Source organism: Felis catus, chromosome E3 (genome assembly GCF_018350175.1).
Source record: "Felis catus isolate Fca126 chromosome E3, F.catus_Fca126_mat1.0, whole genome shotgun sequence".
Classification (NCBI taxonomy): Eukaryota; Metazoa; Chordata; class Mammalia; order Carnivora; family Felidae; genus Felis; species Felis catus.
The window spans coordinates 34390210-34414924 of record NC_058383.1 but is presented as its reverse complement, the minus strand read 5'-3'; the positions used below and the strand labels follow the sequence as shown (position 1 = coordinate 34414924).

The 24715-nt window shown below is 44.4% G+C and overlaps 1 long non-coding RNA gene across 2 annotated transcripts in view; it reads right to left on the bottom strand.

The window, feature by feature from the left end:
* Positions 1 to 24715, bottom strand: part of LOC109495309 — a 116273-nt gene that overhangs the window by 1841 nt on the left and 89717 nt on the right. For both annotated transcript variants that reach the window (XR_002738935.2, XR_002738936.2), the window contains exon 9: positions 618 to 1391. This is a non-coding gene — a long non-coding RNA (uncharacterized LOC109495309). The remainder of the gene's footprint in view (positions 1 to 617; positions 1392 to 24715) is intronic.

Genomic DNA, 24715 nt, shown 5'->3' with positions numbered 1-24715 from the left:
GACTACAATTAAGTTTCCTACTTCCCTCCTGTGTAAACCTAATTTTTTAATTTTTGTGCACGTATTGGGTGGCCTCCCAATGCATGCACTATAATAATCATGAAATTAGGGTAAGAAAGGTTGTGTTGAGTACCTACTATGTGCTAGGTAATTTGCATTCATTATTCATCGCAGTACATATGACCCAGGCTTACTATAGACTTTAGGGTCTATACAGCCCAATCTCTACTTCCTATGGATTCCTCAATCAGAAAACCCCCTCAGTGATGCTTTTCAAACTCCCTATGGAGCAGGACTTCCTCTGTAATTATTTTATGCATCCGTAGACCAATGCTTGTATTTAAAAATAAAAGTTACCAGGAAAAATAAAATGTGCAATATATACAAGCCCACATAATATTATTATTAGATTTGACAGATGTAAAAATTACTATGTCAAATTCCTCTAAATTCTCTAAAAGCTTACTTACAATTTCTCTGTTTGCTACCCCTGTAGACTAGTAATAATGTGTAGGCAGGAACTGGTCCTCAGACTGCCTGCTGACTAGAGCTGATCCACACAGTCCTTGCCAAACATCCTCACTTTCTGAACATTTTTCATGACAGGGACAACCCACCTCACAAGACAACTCATGCCATTGCTGGACTGGTGACGACTAGAAACCAAGTCTGCTCCTCCATGTTCGTTGGCCAGGGTTCTACCTCTGACCCACACTCAACCAGACGTGTCTCTGTTCAATCATGGCTTTTTAGGAATCTGATGATAACCACTTTATGACCAAGTTCTGACTTCTCTTCTTGGTCTTGAGTATACACTGCCCACTTAGAGTGTAGACTTCAGGATCTTTGCACCAGAGGACAATGGTGGGAGTTTCCACCCCATCGACTTGCTTCTCTGCCCCCAATCTCTGATTCCTCCAGAAGAGCAGGGAAGAGTGACCTGCTGGCTCAGGACACAGACATTGCTTGGCCGCGTCTACGATGGACAAGCCCATTGTAGAGTTCAGAGGCAAGCATGCTGGAGTCACTATCATATGCTTTGCTCCCCTCTTGCTAATAGGAAATAGAAGGGTCAGGGGCTGTCTGGCTTCACAAGGGCAGTCAGAATGGTACTGTTTTCTTCCATAAACGTGAAAGTCACCGTTCTGACCTCTTGTACCATGTAGATGGCCAGATATGGGAGGATCCATTGATTCATATTCATGTAGAGAACTTGCGTAGAATCCAAGTTGAAGCCAGATACTCCAAGACAGCTCTCCTGCAATCCTTCATGGAGGTTCCTTGGCCTGGACCTAGCCAGTGGCAAACTTGTAGTCGAGTTTTCACTTGCTCTGTCTCTTGCCCTATGATATTGTGCCATTTACTCAACATCTCTGTGCCTTCATTTCCTCCTCTGGGGTGAAAAAAAAAAAGATGGCAATAGAAGAACTTACTCACAGGGGGCTATGGCAATTTAATGAGATTTAATAGGATAATACATACCATGCACTTTGGACTTCTCTTAGTCTCATGAATAAATGCTTATGATGATTTTGATTTTAACATATTTCTATTGGCTTATGGTTTCCCAAGGAACTCTCAGAAAAGGGGTTTGAATGGAAAGGGTATGGATATTCTTGGAACTTCTCATCGAAATCAAGAAATACCATCATGATGACACTTACACCCCTAAAATTTAGAGTGTGTTACAACCAGCAAGAAGTAGAAAAGGAAATTCACCTTTCTGGTTCTGAAGATGACCTTTTCTGTACAGTTAGCCCAAACGCATATTAGTTGACCATGGCGGTGGTGGTTGCAGAGGTGACTGATAGTTGCTTGAGCTTATTCTCTTATGAAAACATGAGAGTTTTAATTCATACTGAGATTTCCACAAGCTAAACCACCCAAAGCTTTTGTGTTTTCCTAAGCGTATATCCTCATTCTGTAGCTGGATGCTGTTCTTGGAGGGATTCAGTGTGGAATCTTGCACGTATTCCTAATGAATTTTATCTCAGATTTGGCCTACTGCTTCCAAACGTCATAATTACTATCGAAAAGACATGTCATCTAGTCTGGTTTTACACACCTTATTGGTTTAGCCACAACACTCGTTTTTTTAGCCATAAAACTCTTTTGTAAGTGAACTCCAAGAAGTTATAGAGATCATCATGGAGCTTTCTGGAAGGGGAGGGGAGCAAGGTCTTGCCCACTGGACTTCCCCATCAGCCACTGGAAGTACTTCATGAATCCCCCACAATCTGAGAAGAATTGTAACTAAGCTTCAAAGAAGCCTGGCTGTTATTTTACTGATGGAGAAACTGAGGCCAAGAGAGCATGTAAGGTTGTCCAAAATAATGCAGGTAATTTAGAGCATGCCTACATCTATTTTGTCTCTATCAAGAAAATGGAAAATGGAGTATCACCTTACCTTGGGCCAAACTCTTAAATGTCAGGATCTGTCAGCTCTGGAGATTTATCTACGAACATGGGGTCAGAGCCAAACTCTGAAAGGTTAAGCCTTTAATCAAATCACAGAGTTGATCCCTTGCAGGTCAAGTGGATTCCTATAAAATGTGCTCACGCGTCATTAACCACCTATCCAATTCTGTATATGTGCAATGCTGGTCATTTAAATGGGATTTGGTAACGAAAATACTGCAGAGAGAAATGGCTTGAGTTGGGACCTCAATGCAATGGCAGTGTTTTCTTAGGTGTTTATGACTTATTCATAAAGGTCTTGTAACTCTAGCTCTGCTCTTACCCAGTATGTCTACTGCTTCCCAGCATGCTTGCTGGCTTATAAATAAGACAGTTAGCAAAGTGAGCAGGTGAGAGGCTAACACAAAGCCTTAACATATGCCACATAATCACCTTAGGAGTTTGATATGAATCAATTCATACAACCTTTACAACCAACCTTTGAGACTTTGAGGTGGGTAGTTGTGGTGGTGGTATCTTAACCGTTATAAATATATTCTTTCCCCCATAATAAATTTCAGAGTCTGCAAAAATGTTTCAATCTCATTGAATAACAGAAGAAAAAAAATGAACGTCTAGGTTGAGGAAACTGTCTGCCTATATAATATTAATATCTTTGTCTTTATACCGACAGTCACCAAATATGTTACTGAATAGTTTCGGCGGAGAAGGGGCCCACAAAAGTCACAGCTGACCTAGCACACACAGACAGGACTATGAAGTAGACGTGTGACCATGTTGTAGAACACAAAACCAGGGTCCAGGGAGCTGAGTTCCCATGTCCCAGTTCCCCACACTGCACTGACCAGCCTGCACTCACGTGGAAGGCTGCGAGCTCCAAGGTCAATGGCCTTTGCTACTGATGTCTCCCTGGACATGGCAGGAAGGTTCTGTTTTGGAGGTCCCTTCCAGGAGACACACATAAATGTGCCAACCCCAGCTCAAGACCCAAGAGCTCCAAGTGCCACCCGTTCATGAGATATAGGGGCAGGGAAGCACGCAAGCATCCACGGCTACAGTTTTGCTTCTCCCGTCTGGAAAAGCAGGAAGAAAGGAAAGAGCTAGAAGAGTTGTCCTTAGCAAGAAGCTTGGAGCTGAGCAAGCATTCCCCATCTTCAGGGTCTTTGTTTCTCTCAAGGAAAAAAAAATATATATATTCTCTGCCCACACTCCAGCCCAGCTGTCTACAATGATAAATGATGGGCCTTTCTTTAAATTTCCTTTCTGCTCAGCATGAGGACTGGCCAGTGTGGATATGCACTCGACACGGATAAATGGCTTTGGCAAGCCCACCAGATTGTCCACGTGGCAACAGATGGTCCAGCTCAAAGCTTTTGTTGTGCTAATGTTGGAACTTGCTGCTACCTGAAGCAGGTTATCATTTCATAAACAATGATGCTGCCACTGCTCTGTGGATAAACTGTTCTTTCTACTTTGCAGGGCCCACCATGGGTGCTGACAGCTTCATGATGGGAGAGGAGAGCCCCTAGTCACTCAGCTGCCGTGGCAGGAGAGGAAAACTTAATGGGCTGAAGAAAGCGAGGATGCAGTCTGGCTTTGGCTTCTCAGCACGGCCACACGGACATCTGAGTGTCCACCCCGAACTGTGGTCAGTGAGAAGGTACCAAGTTTCCATTTTGTCTAAAGGTCAAAAGTGACCCTTGGGGCACCTGGGTGGCTCAGTCGGTTAAGCGTCTGAGTTCAGCTTGGGTCATGATCCCACATCGGGCTCTGTGCTGACAGCTCAGAGTCTGGAGCCTGCTTCAGATTCTGTGTCTCCCTCTCTCTCTGGCCTCCCCTGCTCATGCTCCGTCTGTCTCTCTCTCTCTCTCTCAAAAATAAATAAACGTTAAAAAAAAGTGACCCTTAAAGACAAAGTGCACCCTTGGAATTTACTTTTGCATAGATTCACTTTATAGTCCCTTTCCCAGAAAACATAATCATGAATGGCTAGGAAAGAGATTAAGATGTTCAAGTACCTGCTATGTCCAAAGCACTATAATAACATTATTATTACTTAATTATTGTTGGTAGTAGCAGTAGTAAATAACTTTAATAAGGAGCTTGTTAAATTCCAGGCACTGTGCTGAGCTCTTTACATAAATTATCTCGTAATTATTTCAAGGAACCCTTGAGGAACTGTGCAGCGGTGTGCTGGTAAACCCGTTCTCACAAGGGGGCAGTGGAGGGCGGAGGCCCGCTTTGTAACGTTCGCTGATTTCTGTGATGTCGCTGTTCCCACCATAGCCAAGTTGAAGCTGCCAACTATTTAACCACCTGCTCACAAAACTCCCGAGTATTCAACCATCAGCTCTCGTGAGCCAGTGCAGGTCGGTTCCAGAACATTGCTGGGACAGAGGTGCAGAGAGGTGGCTTGCCCAAGGTCACCCAGCTGCTAAGGGACAGAGCTGAGGGGTCCACCCAAGAACACGGACTCCCGCCCATCTCTTGCGTGTTCCACTCTACAGACACATGCCATTATTGCACGTCACTTTGCTGCTCTTAACAGATACTGTGGAGTTTTCTGGTTTTGGGTGTGTGTGTGTGTGTGTGTGTGCGCGCGTCTGTTTTACAAATTGAACTTTTGTGATCATTCTGTGCCGAACAAGTCTATCGGCACCATTGTTCCGACAGCCTTTGCTCACTTCCTGTCTCTCTGTGTCACATTTTGGCAAATCTCACCATATTTCAAAACTTCTTCATTATTATCATATTTGCTACATTGATCTGTGATCGGTGGATACAACTTGCTGAAAGCTCAGGGGATGGTTAGAATTTTTTAACAATAAGGCATTTTTAAATGAAGGTATATACATTTTTTTATACCTAATTCCCCCTTGACAGACTACAGCACAGCATAAACATAGCTTTTCTACGTACTGGGAAGCCACACAATTCATCGACTCATTTCACAGTGATACTGACTCTATTGCAATAGTCTGGAGCCAACCCCACCATGCCTCCTAGGTAGGTCAGTACTACCCTAAGGCCGTGAGTCCACGAGCCATTTTAACCCACATGACAACTTTATGAAGCAGGCATCACTGGAGACCATCGACCTTCAGAAGTTAAGGAACCTACCTGGTGTCACGCCCCTACTCAGGGACCATACCAGAACTCAGACCTGTCTTGTCTGAGCCCCCAGCAGAGGCTCTGGGCCAAGTGACTGCTTCTGGTGCCAGCTGACAACACATTTAAAAAGCTGGAGTGAATATTTTTCACATCTTAGTTTGCCCTTGGGTGGAGAACCTCAGAAACAAAGACAATAAATATCCCAAAGAAATCCCCATCTATCGCTGGAATTTTAGGCGTTGGTCATCACGGGTGATATTTTAAGGGCCAGCAACCTCACTCGCTGCCTCAAATCTGACCACAAATGTCCCTCAAGAAAGCGGATCAGAAATATTTGCTGGTATACAAGAGACAGAGGTATAGAAAAAAAAATCCCAATTTTGTAAGGACTTTCTGGGCAGAAGAAAAAAGGGAGGACAGAATACATTTCATTTCCATGAGTCCCGAGTGATTTTCAGTGGAATCAATAATAAAAACATCACTTTGCTCATGCTAATGCAATCGTTCCTAATGAAACCATACAAACTTCCTCCCACCACTGAAAGCCAAACCCCTATTTTATATATGGTTGATTCTCCGTACTCCATTCAAACCGTGGGCGCCTTGGAGAAGTAATTTTTAGGTACTTGTTTAAAAGCCTCAAAAACACCTGCAAGTACAGTGCCCAATATTTAAGAGATACTCTTAAGAGTGCCCAAACTCTCCCATTATTGGAACCTTTTTTTTTTTCACTCAGAGGAGAGCACAGTTTCCCCAAACACAAGGTCCACACCTGGGCTTGTTTTTGTCGCTTTGCTTTGTCTCCCCACCCCAACCGCAACCATGAAATCATCAGATCTGCCCCTGAAACACTTATCCCCCCCCACCAGTTCCCCACATGCCACACCTTCCAATGATGGGCCTGAAGCGAAGGAGGCAGGGTTGTTAGGGATGGGGCTCCACCCCCTGGGACAGTTCCCCAGGATGCAGGCCCCACGTTGCAGGTACTATCAGAAACTAGCAGGCTGCAGTGGAGGGCTTGTGAGTTATGGCCGTGGTCACCAGATCTTTTTCTGTAGCATCCTGCATGTGTAGGTGATAAATCTTAGGGACCCGGGGGAACACAGCCGGGTTTCTCTCCTTTGGCCCATTATTTTTCTCCTACATCATTTAGAAAAGTGCAGGTCTGGACCTTCTTTGTTTGTTTGTTTGTTCGTTCATGAATGTTTTCTTCAGCTTCATGCCAATTTTGGGGCATGTTCAGTTTTTGCAATGGAGCATGCTGTTAGAACCTGACTGACATAATAGAAGACGAAGGGAATGAGTCAAATACATCCCTTTGTTCTCTGGGAAAATGACAGTGAGGAAGTCCAACCGTATACAGTTCATGCTTGCAAAGGAAGCAGGAGGAAAAGAAAGGAACCTACCATGAGCCAGGATCTACGCTTTGCTCTGCAAAGGCTGAAGCACATCATGGTGGTCTAATGCCTCTACACAGCTGGTCAGGTCTCTGGGCTCCGATCCCAGCTCCTTTGCCATTGGGGGCCTTGGGCTCCTGATCTGATTTCTTCAGCTGTCAAATGGGTGTAATACTAATCCCTACTTCACAAGAGTATTTTTAGTGAGACGGAGTTCACACAACATGCAATTACCCGTTAAAAAAAACCCAAAACAGCGGCATGAAGTACGTTGAGAATGTCGTGCAACCATTCATCACCTCTGTTCAGCTCCAGAACGTCTTCATTACCCTCAAAAGGAAAACCCAGACCCATTAAATAGTCACTCCCCGTTTCCTCCTCCCTCAGCCTCTGCCAACCACTAATCGACTTTCTGTCTCGATGGATGTACCTACTCTGGACATTTCATATAAATAGAATCATACGGTATGTGACCTTTCGTGTCTGGCTTCCTTCACTTAACTATAAAATGTTTTCCAGGTTCACGCACGTTGTGATGCACAAAGTATCGGCACTTTGTTCCTTTTTTACGGCCAACTAATATTCTGTTATATGAATATACCACATTTTGTTCGCCTACTCATCCATTATGGGTATTTGAGGTCTTCCATATTTCTGCTACTGTAAACATATGTGTACAAGTATTTAGATACGTCTTTTCGATTCTTTTGGGTTTATACAATCAATTCACATTACGCGCTTTAGTTGTGATCTATGAAGTCACAGCAAACGCTGAATTAGCAAATACGGAGTCCTTTTCCTAGGCGAAATATATAGATACCTATCACACCGATTACAGTCTGTCCTGGTAGATCCTATTTTCTTTATTTTACACAGGAGAAGATGGGTCTCAGAGGTGCTAAGTGACTTCCCCGAGGCCACCCCACTGTCCCCAGTCGACTGGCCCCAGAACCGGAGCTTCCGGCTTTCCGAGGCACCGCCCTTACCGCCTGCATCCACTGGTCATCTTCGCGGATGACCAGAGGACACAGCAGTGTCACCTTGTTTGACCTCAGCTGGGAATATACCAGGTGCGCAATTTAAATTTTTGTCACTACACGAATGTCAGCATGCCTGACCCCCAAATTGCCAGGAGCGTTGATTTGGGGCTTACAGATTAACTTTAGTGAATAGGCAAATTTGCAAACACAGAATTTGCACATAAAAAGGATCAGCCATACCCAAGAGCGGAACCACTGGGTCACATGGTAATTTGTGTAGCTTTCTGAAGAACCACCAAACTGGGTTCCACGGTGGAGGCACCATTTTGCAAGCCTGGAGGATTTTTAAACTCAGATTTCTGTTTATTATAAATAACAGAACGATGAAAAGCCTTGTGCATGAAGATTTATGTAAATCAATGATTACTTCCGAAAAACTTGATTGAAACGGAATTGCTGAATCAAAGGGGTTTTTAATACTTTGAGGACAGGTCAATACGTTAATATTTGTAAGGCACCGAGAACAGGGACCTGGTGAATAGTGTTATTATTTAGTGCTAATTAAAGAAATTAAATATTAAATAAATCACGCCAGGTCCAACTCTTTCCCACTCCCGGGAGAGGGGCACACAGATAGCACAGGTCAGTCGGGCAGACAGGCACACCGGGAAGGGGGAAGGGAGTGTTGGGGGGTCTGATACGGAAGAGAAGACGGTCAGCCGTGTTCCAAGGCCAAAACTGCCCTCAGCCAGAGAGGACACTTCATCTTTCCCATTTGTACACAGACACCTGGTATGTGTCCACCCACTCAACATTTACTCCAGAACTGAATCTCTCCTCTGTTTAAAAATTCGTCATTTTGTTTTATAATGAACTAATAATATGGGTTCGTTGCAGAAATCTGGGGAAACACAGTAAGTGCAGTAAAGATAATATGACTCACCTGTGATCCCACACCGTTTTCTTCTGTTCCACTCCTTTTCTCTGTTTAATGCAATTAAATTCATAATATGTGCAAGTTTCTGGTACAGCCAGTCTCCGCTTGGCAGTGTATTAGCACATAATCTGTGTCACGTAAAGTCTTCAAAATCCTGATTGGTAAGTAAGGCCTGGAGTTTCCCCGTGCGTTTATACCACACCTCGAGTGTTCTCCCATTGCTGAATATTGTTTCCAAATGTCCGTTATTATAAACAACGCAATGATGAATCTCCCCATGTAAAAGGATTGATGTAAATCAATGATTATTTCCAAAAATGTTATTGAAATGGAGTCACTAGACCTAAAGTATATGTTTTAAAATTTTTTAGCGTTTGTTCATTTTTGAGAGGCAGAGACAGAGCAAGAGGGGGCAGGGCAGAGAGAGAGAGGGAGACACAGAATCTGAAGCAGGCTCCAGGTTCTGAGCTGTCAGCACAGAGCCTGATGTGGGGGTTGAAACCACAAACTGTGAGATCATGACCTGCGCTGAAGTCGGACGCTTAACCGACTGAGCCACCCAGGCGCCCCCCAAGGTATATGTTTTAATATGTGTATATGGCCCTCAGAGAATATTTTTCTTTTTAATGTTTCTAAGTGCTTTTATTTTCTCTAGCCTAGACCAGGCTTCTTTGTATACTCACATTTGATACATGCCTCTTTTTTGAACAACTCTTACTTTGTCATTCTATAGTCACTAGTGAAATATTCCAATTAATACCTCTCTCCCCAACTGGAGTATAGACTCCACAAGGGTAGGAACTGGATCCATTCACTCCCATGGATTTCAGCATCCAGTCAAGTCTGGCACATCGCAGTGCCCAGGAAATAGTAGAGGCATGAATGGATACATCACCCCACTGACTTTTTATCACTTTTCACTCCCACTATTGGTGATGAAGATACATGTTTATCAGTCCCAACATCTTCACTTTCAATATAGCCGGGCTTATGATTAGAAAAATAAGGTTCTTTTAATCACTGAACATTGACATCCTATTATTTTATTGTGCATTTCTTTAAATACTAGAAATGTGACAAAATTCCCTATTCTTGTTTGTTATTACTTTTTCTTTGGTAAATACTAGTTTGTGTGCTTTGCCCTATCTGTTGTGGTTCTTTGCCCAATCACCTTAACACAAATTCAGTCCATATCTACAGAGTACCTTTATATTGAGTCCCAAACTCTTTCTGATGCCTTTATAAAATCCATTCATCAGGCTCCCGTGGGTAAGATGCAAACATCGTGCTATTAGCATAGGAATCCCATATCAATCCTCTCTTTGTTTCTCAAATATGCGTTTCACAGGGCTGGGGGGGGGGAGGGTCTCAGGGAGCAGTCAGCTGGTGCTCTGTGAGCCTTGAGTGTCAATCTCTTGGGATGAACATGGAAAAAGAAAAGTTGGAAGAAGCAGGCAACCGTGTTCCACTTTTGTGTCTCACACTCCAATGTGACCTGGGCTCAAATCCTAACTACCACATCGCAAGCGGTAGGACCCCAACAAGGAAGTTAGTGCTTTTTCCTCACGTTTGTAAAATGCGGAATAATAATAGGCACTCATAGATTGTTATGAGGATTCAATGAGAAGAGATGAAGGAAGGAGGAAGAGAAGAGGGAGGAAGGAAGAAGGGAGGGAGGAAGAAAAGGGAGGAAGAAGGAAGGAAAGAAGGAAGGAAGGGAGAGAGGGAAGAAGGAAAGGAGCAAGTTGGGAAGAAAGGAAGGAAGGAGGAAAGGAGAGAAGGAGGAGAGGGAGGGAAGAAGGAAAGGAGGGGGAGGGAAGAAAGGAAGGATGGAGGGATGGAGAGAAGGTAGGAAGGAAGGAAGGAAAAGGAAAGAGCATATTCTCCTCCTCGTCAGTGGCTTGTGTTTGAACGCTTTTCATGTGCTCAGTGAGTTGCCTCACTTCTAGGGCAGTCTATAATCCATCACTGTTGTCTTCCTTTGGAAGCTGTTATGAGGAGTTTTAACAGTCTCCGTTCTCTGTTTGCTGGAAGCTGATGGAAGAACTCTCCTTATCTCCAATATTAGAACTTGTAGAAAATCGATATGAGGGTATAGCATCCTTCACCATCATACTTGGTAATAAAGCCTAACTAGAAAATGTGCAGAAACTTCATGCGTCTGGTGCGTTTTGCCGGTTTGTGAAAATCAACCCGGTGTAGCCAGGAATGATTCCCTTCATTGATTGATCAAAGCATAAAGAAGAAGGGGCTGTACATCAGCCCTCATTAAAAATGGAAACCTGGTCTCCAACTTCCAACTTGAAAACCTGACCATATAGAAGTAGAAAGTAGAGGAATGGGCCTGAATTTTGTTTTTGTTTTTCTTTTTTTCTTTCCTCTCGCATCTTTAAGAAACATGCTCTAAAGACAGACCTCTTAATGCCAGCGGAAAGCCTTGCAGTTCTGAGCCTTTTATAAATGACATTTGTCCAATAGTCTGATTTACTAAGCATGATTGAAAACAACACTCGGACCACAAGTGATACCCAGGAAAACACACACACACACACACACACACACACACACACACAACAAAAGCATTAAGAAACAAGACAGCTTTCCAAGGCTATGAAAACTTATCCAAAAGGAAATATATCACTCAGATATTTACAAAATTGCCAGTGCAATTCAGCCTTCTCAGTAGCAACGATTTTTATGTCCTAAAGAGAGTTTGTATCTAGAGGTAATTGTGCTCTGCCGCAGTTCGTAAGCCTGGGCATTTACGCTGGCAATTCCAGATTTATAGGAACAGAAAAAATTTCCGTGCATGATATACTGTACAAATTGTATGTAATAACCACAATAAAAAATTTCATTAGGCTTGCTATCACCAACCACCAATTCCCTGGGGAGAATTTATGTGCAAACTTCAGTTCCGTTTACCATCTGGGATATTCTTTGGAGGATGCATAGCCCCAGGTTCCTCAGAAAAGATAAGGGGGCATATATATATATCCTCTCCTCTTCTTGCCTTTGGGACAAGCGTTTTAGAAAAAGAAGGCCTTTGTGTCTGGGGGAGCAGAAGTCTGCAGGTACCCTTCTGCAGATGTGCTCACACCCCCCACCTACCCTGGGATCCCTTTAGCAGCTGTCCCTAAATTCCACAGTTCTCAGATCTGAGCACTAAGTCCTGATGCATATTTTATGTAGTCCATCACTGAGATGTGGATGCAGATTTCCATAGTTATAGGAGAGGAGGCAGGAATGGGAAAGACAAATTGGGTCATCTTCTAGTTTGCAGCTGTGAAATCCATTTCAAAATTGCAGGCTTGCAGACCTGAGAGGCTTCCCTGGACTCGATGGAGATATAATCATGGTGTCGCCAAGGAATAGCATTCGGGCCTGGCAGTGTTTCTGGGCATGAAGCATATGTCCTCATAAAACGTCCTCTTTATGGCCAAAGCTTCTGTGCATATGCTGCAAACAGCAACAACCTGGGTCCTGCCTTGGGGAAGGGACTAGGAGATTGAACATCTCATGGCTGCGTCGTGGTTGATAACAAGGGCCTCCTCCCCACTTCGTCCGCCCCAGCCCCTCTCCTGGCTCTGCCCGTGTCCTGCCGACAGGCACACGCCAGGGTCTGGCATCGCCCTTGCCACTGGGTCCGTAGGATGGGGCAGGCATGGGTCCGAGTACATCCTAGTGATCTCCTTGGTGGCTCCAAAAGGGAGGGGTACATACGAGGGAGGTGGTATCGAATGAGGGCTTTTAAAAAGCACGTGGGGAATCTTCTCTAACGGGTTCACTGTGGATAGTCACCTCAATCCGGTTTGTGTAAAGTTGCATACAAGGTTCCCATCCCCACACTCCCGACTTTGTGCAGGGGACCTCATTTCACTCCGGTGGTAGGTAGGATTGCCCCGCTTTAAAAATCAGGAAAACAGGGGCGCCTGGGTGGCTCAGTCGGTTAAGTGTCCAACTTCGGCTTAGGTCATGATCTCACAGCTTGTGAGTTCGAGCCCCGTGTCGGGCTCTGTGCTGACATCTTGGAGCCTGGAGCCTGCTTGGGATGCTGTGTCTCCCTCTCTGTCTCTCTCTGCCCTTCACCAATCATGAACTCTCTCTCTCTCTCTCTCTCTCTCTGTCTCAAATATAAATATGAATAGTTTTAAAAAATTAAAAATCAGGAAAATAAAGTTTGGGGCCTGCAGACTTTCCCAAAGATAGCAGAGTATCTGTCTCATACCAGGTCTGGTGCTAGGCAGTGAGGAAGTAGACGCAGACAGGATGGAGTCTCGGGGCCTACGGGGATGATGATCTGGGCATGTGCATCACCAAAAGTAGAGATCTATGCATTACTATTTACGGCTTCTATCGGCACAGCACTCCTTTGTGCCGAGTACTGTATTGGGAAAGTTGTGTCCCTTTTCACTCTTAATCCTCACAACTCGATGCTTCTCTGTGTTGAAAAAGACGAAGTCAAGGCTAGCATGCTGGGGTGGCTTGTCAAAGGTCACAGAGCTAGAAAGGGGCAAAGCCATGATTTGAGGGCCGAGCCCTCCTCCCCAGGCTGGGCTCTTCTTCCGATGTCACAATGCACTGCCTTCATGTCCAGGGAGCACCGAGTCTCAGCATCAGCCAGGATGGATCAAGAAGGCTCCAAAAACAGTATCTCATTTTAGGAAGAGCTAAGGTAAGTGGTAAGTAATCTCTCAATGTGGAATTAAAGAATGCACACACACACCCCAAGATAGCCAAGTTCCTGGCATCAAATGGTCTAGATTCCAATCTGAGCCCTGCTGTGTCACATCATGCAAATTACTTAACCTCTCTGGATTATACATCCTGTTTGTATAATGGAGCTAATGATAGTATCCATCTAGGACTGTTGTGTGTATTAAATGGACATTTTCAACAAGGTAAAGCATATGTAAATTATTTTGTCTTCAAAAAGTTACTAATTTTAAATAATCAAGACTTCCAGGAAGGAGCCTAGTGTTTCAAGATCTAGCCTAAACAAACACTTAGGTTGCCACTGGAGCCCTGAAACAGGATGTCTGAGGGAAGAGAAACAGAGGCAAAGGTAGCTTTCTCAAAAGGTTCACCAAATATGGGGTTTGAATACAGTGGTCTGAGCACGGTCACTGTGTAAGAGAAGACCCTTGAAATGCAGAATCTGGGTAAGTTCTGCCATGATTTACTCCACACCTACCGCTGTGCAAGAATCAGTATTTGACTATGAGGACAACAGAAGTGAAGTGAGATACTGGCCCCCTCTCCATTTAATGGAGCTGACATTCAAGGGGGGAGGACAGGCTCACGCATGACTCACCAGAGCCCAGGGCAGCGTGAACATGGCCATGGGAAAACCCACGTTACACCTGGAGAAAGGCCAGCGCGTCATACCAGGTAACACGGGGGTGGGGGTGGCGAAGGGAGGCAGGTAAAGGATGTGACCCGGATGTCAAGTCGGAAATGTACACTGGGCCTCAAACCAGAAAAGGAACTGAAAGCCATGCTGACAGATTTCAGCTTTACTCTGTAGATAAACACGGTTGAAAAGCAGAGGTGCTTCCTCTAGCGTGATTAAGAAAAATAAATATTAGTTAAGATTTTTCTATTGCAAATGATAAGAAACTTAGCCAAAAAAAAAAAATTGTTTTTAAGAAAGTTACTTGTTAGGATCACCAGAAAACAAGAATGCTCTGAATCAGAATGCTTCAATAATATTATCACAAATTTGTCTCTCTCTGTATCTCAGCTCTTACTTCTCTATGTAGCCTTTACCTTCAGAGGGGCTCATCCCAAGTGGCGGTAAAAATAGCCACAAGTACCTCTAGGCTTATGTTCTACCTGCTTAATTAATCCCCTTGTGGAAAGAGAGAGCTTCGTTCTTAACCGGGGACTGAATCTCATTTGCCTGGCTTGGATCATTTGCCTGTTTGTGAACCAATCATCGAGGACAGGACGATGGAATGTTTCGTTTGGCCAGGATGGGGTTAAGTAATCACCTCTGAAGTAGAAAGGGAGAGGTAGTTTATCACTCTTCCCCCAACCACAGCGAAAGGAGGTACAGCAGGGTTGGTTCCATAAAAGGGGAATAAATGAAAGGACGTGTATTGGTCAGCTAGGATGTGTCATAGCTTAGTAACAAGTGACTCCAAACCTCAGTAGCTTAAAATAACACCTGTTAATTGCTCATTACACATGCCTGCTGTGGTTGGGGGTAAGGGACTCTGCATGATGTTATCTTCACTTAAGCTGAAAGAGACTGCATCTCCAAACCTACGCGATTGCTAAGCTACGAAAAAAAGGGGTTGTTTATGGTGAATTTCGCACTGGCTGTGAAAAGCTTCACCTTGGAGGCCACATGTATTACTTACACTTCAATTTTCTTTCCAAAGAAAATTCCATGCCCACACCTAACTTCAAGGGGTAGGAGTATGCACACTGCCATGATCCTAGAATGGTGGGATTCTGGAAATACTTTTATGAAAAGCACCAAAAGCTAACACAGGCAGATAAAGACAACATTTAAGTTCACTGCAAGAAGACAACTGGTTACAGTAATGTATCAATGCAAGCATCATACTTCTAAAAAGAATTATGGTGTGTCTGTGTATATGATTGTGTGTGAGAGATAGAGACATAGTGATGAGCCCATGTATTCAAGCTCATGCTGATTTGAATCATTCCTCATTGAGCTAATACTGCCTTTGACAGTATGAGTTTATTGACAACATAGAAATCCATCAGGTTATTAGAACTTTTTGACAACCTCTATTTCAGAGACACAGGAATGTTGTGGCAATGATTCATTATGAAGGAATTAGCCAGGAAAAATTCTTTCTCTAAAATAATAGCATGTTTCTCTTTTTATAAAAATAAAAAACAATCATTTGACATTTTGCCCGTTTTAAATTTTTTTTATGTTTATTTATTTTTGAGAGAGAGAGAGAGAGGGAAATAGAGCATGAGCAATGGAAAGGTAGAGAGAGAGGGAAACACAGAACCCAAAGCAGGCTCCAGGCTCTGAGCTGTCAGCACAGAGCCCGACATGGGGCTCAAACCCACAAACCGTGAGATCATGACCTGAGCTGAAGCCGGACATTTAACCGACTGAGCCACTCAGGCGCCCCAACATTTGCCTGTTTTAAAAAATGTCTACTGTCTCCATGCAAAACTATTTAAAGTCAAGTGGTGTCTACCCTTATTCAGCCAACCATTGTCAAAGGGGGAGCGGCATATTCACTTAGAATTTATAAAATTCAACCACATCACAAATTTTAATAGTAAGACTACTTTGCCCTTAACCTGTTTATGACTTGTAAGTATGTAATATTTAAATATTGGTATTAAATCTGGAAATAATATTAATTTCTGCTCAATCCACTGGTGACATGTAGTTAAGAAATGGTGGAGAGGGGCGTCTGGGTGGCTCAGTTGGTTAAGCATCCAACTCTTGATTTCGGCTCAGGTCATGATCTCATGGTTCATGGGATCAAGCCTTGCATCAGGCTCCATGTGGACAGCGTAAAGCCTGTTTGGGATTCTCTCTCTCTGCCCCTGCCCCGCTTGTGTGTGTGCTCCCTCTCTCTCAAACCAATAAACTTTTTTAAAAAGGAAAAGAAAGAAATGGTGTTGAAATGTATACAAGTCAAGTTTTCCTCATGTTGGTCCAAGCGTACTATGAGCGTCCTCACTGCTGCGCATCAGGCCTAGTTTTACTCATGGTTGGGACCCTCACAGCTTCCTCTTAGGACCCATCTTGCTGCCCATCAAGGCAGACACTGCTTCCCGTCAGAGTGAAGCTGCCTCCTCCAGAATTCCACACCCAGTTTTAACAGGACCCATTAGGAAAATTACAAAATGGCACCCCATGCTTAGTACTCTTTACTGCCATCTCTTGGAAGTTGCTATAATGATGCCAATCTGTAACAGCCATGGTGGGGAATGGACCCTGGTGTTGAGCTATACTTAATCTGCCCAACCAGAAACATGTAGTCCTGAGGCTACCCTGGACCTACCTCTGGTTGGCCCCATCAGAAGGAAGCCATATTCCTCATCACTCCACAGCACAGCCAGCCTGTGCTGTCACTTGTCTGATACCCCAATCCCTGACATCTGATTCACCTTCCAGTGACTCTGACTTCAAACCCAGCTGACCTGTGGTAGTGTTCCTGAGACCTCAGCCCCTCGACACAAGGTCCCTAAAAAGCACTTGCTCTTTCCTTATCAGTGAATGAATGAATGATAGGAAGAATGACTGAGTAAGCAGGTACAAGCGAATGAGCACTCATCCGTGTGAAGGAGTAAGTAGATGGTGGCTTGGGCACACCAGATTCAAAACTCCACAAGCGTTTCAGCCTCATTTCTCTGTGTGTTTGCTCTACCCTGGTTCTGCTATTTTCATCTTCGTTTCCATTTCACCTATGATTCCTCAACTAAGGCTCCAACCTCCTGGCTGGACCTCTGAGCCCTACTAAGGAGAGCCCTGCTCAGCAGAGGCCGGGCCCTCCATGCTAGGGGCTGTATGCTGCCCCTCTCTGGCACCAGATGGTACCACAAGCTTCCTCCAAAATGTGGGTCTGACATTAACCCTTTAGGTTATAACATCTCAGCCCTAGTGTTAAAAGAGCTCCCGAATGGGTCTGGCATTAGCAGCCGATAAACCCAAGATGAGGACTTAAAGAATGATGGAGAACCATGGTCGGAGGGAATAGGCCAGCCCCCTATGGCCAGGGGCATGTACTGTACCAATGAATAAAATCACTAAAAGCTAACATTTATTGAGCACTTATTCTTTGGATGACCCTCTGATAAAACTTTCCCATATGTGATCTTGCATAGGCCTTCCAACAAGCCTAAGGGTACAATGATTGTTCCCATTTTATAGATGAGAACATGGTAGGCCCAAAGAGGTTAAGGGAATCACCTGAGTTCACACCTTTGAAATCTGGCAACACCCAGACTCCAATCTCACACTCTCAGTCCCAAATCCCAGTCTCCCAACCTGTGGTTAAGACTAATTTAGGGTCACCTGGGTGGCTCAGTTGGTTAAGAATCTGACTTCAGCCCAGGTCATGATCTCATGGTTCATGAGTTCGAGCCCCACGTCGGGTTCTGTGCTAACAACTAAGAGGCTGGAGCCTGCTTTGGATTCTGTGTCTCCCTCTCTCTCTACCTTTCCTCTGCTCATGCTCTGTTTCTCTCTCTCTCTCTCTCTCTCTCTCTCTCTCTCTCTCTGTCTCAAAAATAAACATTAAAAAAAAATTTTAAGACTTATTTTATTTTATTTTTTTTTAACGTTTATTTATTTTTGAGACAGGGAGAGACAGAGCATGAACAGGGGAGGGTCAGAGAGGAGACACAGAATCTAAAGCAGGCTCCAGGCTCTGAGCTGTCAGCACAGAGCCCAACGCGGGGCTCGAACTCACGGACTGCGAGATCATGACCTGAGCCGAAGTTGGCCGCTTAACCGACTAAGCCACCCAGGCGCCCCTTTTAAGACTAATTTTAAACAGGATATGAAATCTTGTGGCAAAACCAGCATAACAATTTTCCACCTTTTGTTAGAAATAGGATTAAGCTGTAAAAGATCTATTGTTCTAACACAGAGCTAAAACATTGTATCTTTTCTGCAGAGATAAGTTGCACATTTGCACATAAAGAAGATATCATTCAAAAAAAAAAGTTAAGGGGGAAACCCGTAATTCCTCTAAGGACCTTGCGTTTTTACATAATATCCCACTGTATCTATAATCCACATTTGCTTTATCTGTTTACCTGTTGATGGACATATAGCTTGTTTCCATATCTTAGCTACTGTGAATAATGTTACAATGAACTTGGGCGGAGAGAGGAGAGAGAGAGAGAGAGAGGACACGAGTGAGGGGCAGAGAAAGAGACAGAGACAGAGAAAGAAGCAGGGCTCACCTGAAACAGGACTCGAGCTCACCTGATGTGGGACTCAAACTCATGAATTGAGAGATCATGACCTGAGCCGAAATCAGATGCTTAATGACTGAGCCACCCAGGTGCCCTTCCTTGTGATTCTCTTAATCACATTTTCTTTTCTCTAGCTGACTTTATTGTACGAATATGGTATATAGTATGTAGAACATACAGCATATGTGTTCATCGACGGTTCATGTTGTTGGTAAGGCTTCCAGTCAAAAGTAGGCTATTGTTCCTTAGGCTCTGGGGGGAGTCCAGAGTTACACATGCATTTTCACCCGCTCAATTGGCACCCCAACCCTTGCGTTGTTCAAAGGTCAGCTGTACCTGCCCAAAGGTCCCGCCTCCAAATACCATCACATTGGGGGTTAGGACCGCAACAGATGAATTTTGGGAGGATGCAGTTAAATCCATACCAGTCCCTCAAACACACTAGCTCGTTCTAGTCCCAGAGCTTCTGTGTCTCGTGTCCCTGGAATCCTCTTCTTTTCTCCCATGGACCCAGATGCTTTGAGTCCCACCTACAGTGTCACCTTCACAGAGAAGCCTTCTCTGGCCGCGCAGTCTAGTGACACCCCATCCGTCCCCTACTTTGCTCGCGAAGCCAATCGGAAGATCTCTGCGCTCACTTTTGTCAAACCAGCCCCAGTCTTGTCTGTTTTCTATGGTGATGTCCTGCCTTAGGTTTTATCTGGGAGAAAAGGGGGTTCCATGGCTGGGTCGAGGGGAGGTTGGGATGGAGAACACAGGTTTAGAGCAATGATTTTTGGGTTATCATCAAATTCACTCAGGGAGGCTTTTAAAAATGTCTAGGGACACCTGGGTGGCTCAGTTCATTAAGCATTGGACTCTTGGATTTGGTTTAGGTCATGATCTCACAGTCATGAGATGGAGCCCCACAGTGGGCTCCATTCTGGATGTGGAACCTGCTTAATATTCTCTCTCTCCCTCTCCCACTTGCTCTCTCTCAAAATATATATATATATTTTTTATATTAATATATATTAAAATAAATGCACACATATATAATGTACAAATATATATAGATAATATATAAATATATGTTATATATATGTGTATAAATGCCCAGGCTTAATCCCAAACGGCTGAAATTAGAACCTCTAGAGCACTGCTCAAAGAATGTTTATTTTTTTTTTCAATTTTTTTTTTTTTTTTAATTTTTGGGACAGAGAGAGACAGAGCATGAACGGGGGAGGGGCAGAGAGAGAGGGAGACACAGAATCGGAAACAGGCTCCAGGCTCCAAGCCATCAGCCCAGAGCCTGACGCGGGGCTCGAACTCCTGGATCGCGAGATCGTGACCTGGCTGAAGTCGGACGCTTAACCGACTGCGCCACCCAGGCGCCCCAAGAATGTTTATTTTTAAAAATCCTCCCAGGTGATACTGATGCCACCCACCCAAGGGTTTGAGTTTGGGAAGTAAGTAATCTCTGAAGTCCCTTCTCAGCCAGAGATTCCAGGATTCAAAACCCCCAAGATAAAAGAACTTTGGCCACTTTGAATAGAACCTAACTATCCGAGGCAGACTGCCTCTATTCTGTTGATCTGGAAAATGACTTTATCTTGCCAAGTCAGTCCTCTCTCTGGGGCCTCTGTGTCCTTGGGGCTCCTTAATACCTAGGGTGCTCTTAGGCGCACATATTGGAAACCCAGATGAAACTGACTTGAACAGTAGAGAAATATCTCCCATAACAGGAAGGCCAGAGACAGAACCAGGCCATGGATCAGAGGCTCAGTGATGTCATCAGATACCCAGGGCCTTTGCACATCTCTGCTTTACCATCTTCGCTGTTTCATCAGCACTGGCTGGTGGAAAGATGGCTGAGAATCTTCTGGCATCACACCCTAATAGAATGGCATCCAGAGGAAGAAAGACTTTTTTTCTTCCTGTGCTGATCTCTTAGGAGAGAGGGAAACTTACCCAAAGGACCCCAGCATACTTCCCAGCATCCAATCCATTAGAATTAGACCACCCAGTTGTCCCTAAACTAACCATTGGCAAAGGGATAGGGTTGCGCTTAGGGACTCAGGTCCATCCAAGACGGAGAGTGAGGTCAGCTGACCAAGAGGTGCATGCTGTGTGGGGGAAGGGTAGATACCAGAAGAAACTGAGTTTCTGTTGAGCCAGAGGAAGAAGGAATGTTTTCTATCCACCACGGGCTCTGACCTGAGAGAGAGCGTGCACTCATAACTATTATTGCAATCATCCAAAGGAAGAAGGGTGTGAGGAGATAGTTATACTTAAAACAAAATAAAAGCTTGCAATAATTCCTCAGGCTCCAGATGCTCTTTATTACATAATGGTGGTCATAAAAGGCCTTAATGGGTACGAGTCTCACAGAACCTCCACTCCCTCTCAGGAAGGGGGCTGGGGAGGTCCTTGCATGCTAATGAGCAGGTGATTAGAACCACAAAGTTAAAAGATGGTACAGTGACTTCCTGGCTCAGCTCGTGCAGGAGGGAAAAACCCAAAGGAAGCTCTAAAGATGCCCAGGTCCCTGTGGACTAAACGCATACATCCACAATGAAGGAGAAGTCAAGCCTGCCAGGGCGTTAAGCCCCCCAGTGGTTTATCTTCTTTATTTCTCCAATCTTTCCATTTATTCATTCAGTCACTAATTCCCTGACCTTCGTGGAGCCCCATTTAGCTAATGATTGCTCAAGGGATTGGCAATACCCAATAAGACATAAATAAGACAGTGTTGATCTCTGTCTCTCAGTCTCTCTCCCGCTCTCTCACCTTGACCCTGTCTTCACCCAGAAACTGGGGGAATAAAATGCCAATCCCATTGGGTTACCAGGAGGAAGACATGAGATAATGCAAGTGCAGGGTGCATCTGAGTATTCCCTGGCAAACAATAGGTGCTCAATACATGCTTGCTATTGTTATGATTATCACTGTTACGGTTATGATGATTAAGTTGTATCCCTAGCCTTCCTGGAGTGACAGTCTAATAGTGCATGAATATATCCAGGACGAGACTGTTTGAAATGGCAAATCAATGGCACTCTTTTGGGGGACAGTCTCTCCATTATTGAAAATTTAAGTGAAAGCTACCATTTATTGAGCAACTACTTTCTGCCCATCTCTATGAAAGGGGCTTTACAATGGTATTTCACTGACTGCTTACAGCAACCCAGTGGGGTGGGGTCTTCTTATCCACCTTTTCAGACTGGAAAACAGACTCAGCACAGCTAAGCACTGTCCCCTCCCTCCAACTTTACACAGTTTTTATCTTGTAGATTTGAGACGTAAAGTTATTTCTTCCCTTCCGTTGCAAATATATCTCTGCGGTCTATAGCTATGCTCACACGCCCACTTTCTCTATTGTTCTTTTTTCCTGTGAACCAAAAAATATGGTGAAAACACCATCATGTTGGATGGTAAATTCTAGAAATTCCTTGCTAATTGTACGCTCGCATTGCGAAGGTCAAAAGCTGTGAGCATTTCCTTGAAGGAGATACTTCTATCTTGAAAATAATAGCAATCTCCTACCACAAAGTGCAGAGGATTGATATTCCAGAAAATACTTTTAGACTATTACCTCCTGAAGAAGATAAATTGTATCTCTAAGGACTAAACTGTCCAAGTTCCTGTTAAAATTATGTTATTGCCAATCTTCAAACCCTAAAGGTTCCTGGCTACATTGTGACAGAATATTTACCAGGAGTCGAGTGAATGAACACAACATTGTCAAGACCCCTACCTTTTACACTCCTCTTGGAGCCTGTAGAGTATATGGCATGAGTATATGGAAGGGACAAGCCCCACCGGTTCACTATCTTAAGTGCAATCACATCTTAATAGCTTAGCCTGGGTTTGCAACAGAGATGACCACTAGAGAGTTCAAAAAGGGCAGATGTCTCCCTTTACTCCAGACTTGTACAGTCAACCACCTATTGGCTGTTGACCAACTGGACATTCTACAGCTAATTCCAATTCTGCAAACCCAAGTCTGAGTTCCACATGTCCCACCATGCATGTCTCTTTGACCTCCTGTGTACCCTGCCCCGTGAAGCACAATCCATCACCCACCCTGTCCCCCCAAAGCAGAGACCTGGGGGGCATCCTGGTCTCCTCCCCCCTTTTACCTCCCAAAACCCAGGTCTGATCCATTTCATCCTCCTGATAACTGAAGTCCTGGAGAGTACAGGTGACGGGTCTGGGGGAAGTTTTTTGTTTTTTGGCATAAGCATGGAAGTTTAGGGTTCAAACGAAAGAGGTGAATAAGAAATAAAGTACCCAAACATTCAGGAAGTGAGGACATAGAGATTCATACATGCTGAGTATTAATTGCTAAAGACAGAGATGAATGATGGTGTTACGAATTTCACTGGGGCTTTAAGGCAGGGATCAGGTGAGGGGACAGGCATGGTGACTGCTGTGCTGTCAGCCTTGTGTTGTCACTTGAGCTAGGGCTCTCCTCCTGTGCTCCCATAACCCCAGGGCTAACCCTGATCGCAGTGGTGAACAGAGAAGATTTTAGGTGTCTGTGGACTGCCTGGCCCCTGGCTGCCAACAAGAGTCTGAGCTCCTTGAAGGCCAGGTCTCAGTCTCATGTCTTCCTCCCTCAGGAACTCCTGGCACGGTTTCTAACACTTAGTCACTTAGCAGGTGCATTTGTTTCCTGGGACCTGCCATAACAAACAACCACTTAGCGGGTGGCTTAAAAACAACAGAAATATATTCTCTCACAGTTCTGGCGTTCAGTTGTCGAAAATCAAGGTACCAGGAAGGCCATGTCCAAAGGCTTTAAGGAAGAGCACTTCCTTGTCTCTTCTAGATTTGTTGGCTCTAGCATCCTTGAGAAGGTCACATCCTGAGCTGAGCTTTCTGGATGGGCATGAATGTGAGGGACACTGTTCAACCCACTACAGTAAGTGGATGATAGTTAGGAACTGTTATAATTATTCCATAATCCACTTGCCTGGTCAGATTCCTTCACTATATGCTCTCAATGAACCGTGATCCTTTCTCTCAGAGCATTTAGTTCCGTTTGTGATTACTGATCCCTACTGGTGTCACTCATTAGACTAGATGCTTCCTGGGAGTAGAGGCAAATTGTGTACGTCATTCATCATTTTATCCCCAACACTGAACACAGTACCCTTCACTTAGTGGACACTCCATAAATACCTGTTGAATGAATGGATGGATGGATGGATGGATGGACAGATGGTCAATGACAAACGTGCTACAGGGGGTTCCTTCCCAGGGACCAGACACTCTCAACCAGGACCATGAGGCTCCTGCTGCAGAGCCAGTCTCCACACACAGTTCAGCTGGCTGTCTCTGGAACTGTTTGAGTTTGTTTAATCATATTATACAGTGTGCGTGTTTTACATGATCAATATATGTCACCCTAAGTGAACATGTCACCTAGCCTAATGGCTTCTGCAGGAACAGATTATTGGGGTTGGCAATCTCCTTTTTTGATGCCTGCTCCAGTGAGGGCAGTGACAATGGGCCCAGGACCCTTGGTGCCACTTGCCTTCCTGCGCCATGGTGTGCTAAATGAAATATGACAAGAGAGTGGTTTCCAGTAATTGCAATAATTGACTGTGGGGAGTCCATGATTATGCCATTAGCTCCTCTCCGGGTAACGCATCATGAGTGTGGCCATGTCTCACTGCTTTGGAGACCATCAGATTGCATGAAGGGACAGCAGAATGGTCCATTCCTACCCGCCGATCTCCACTATATCTCAAGTTTTCTAATGCTTAGTGTCTGAAAAGTAAGGGCCAGAGTAAGTACTCGGGTTTTCTGATCTCCAACTCTAAGGCTGGGGGTGTTGGGGGAATTGGAGATCATCCCTCCTCTACTGTGATGGTTAATTCTATGTGTCAGCTCCTCTGGACCACAGGATGCCCAGATCAAACAAACATAACTTCTGGGTATGCCTGTGAAGGTGT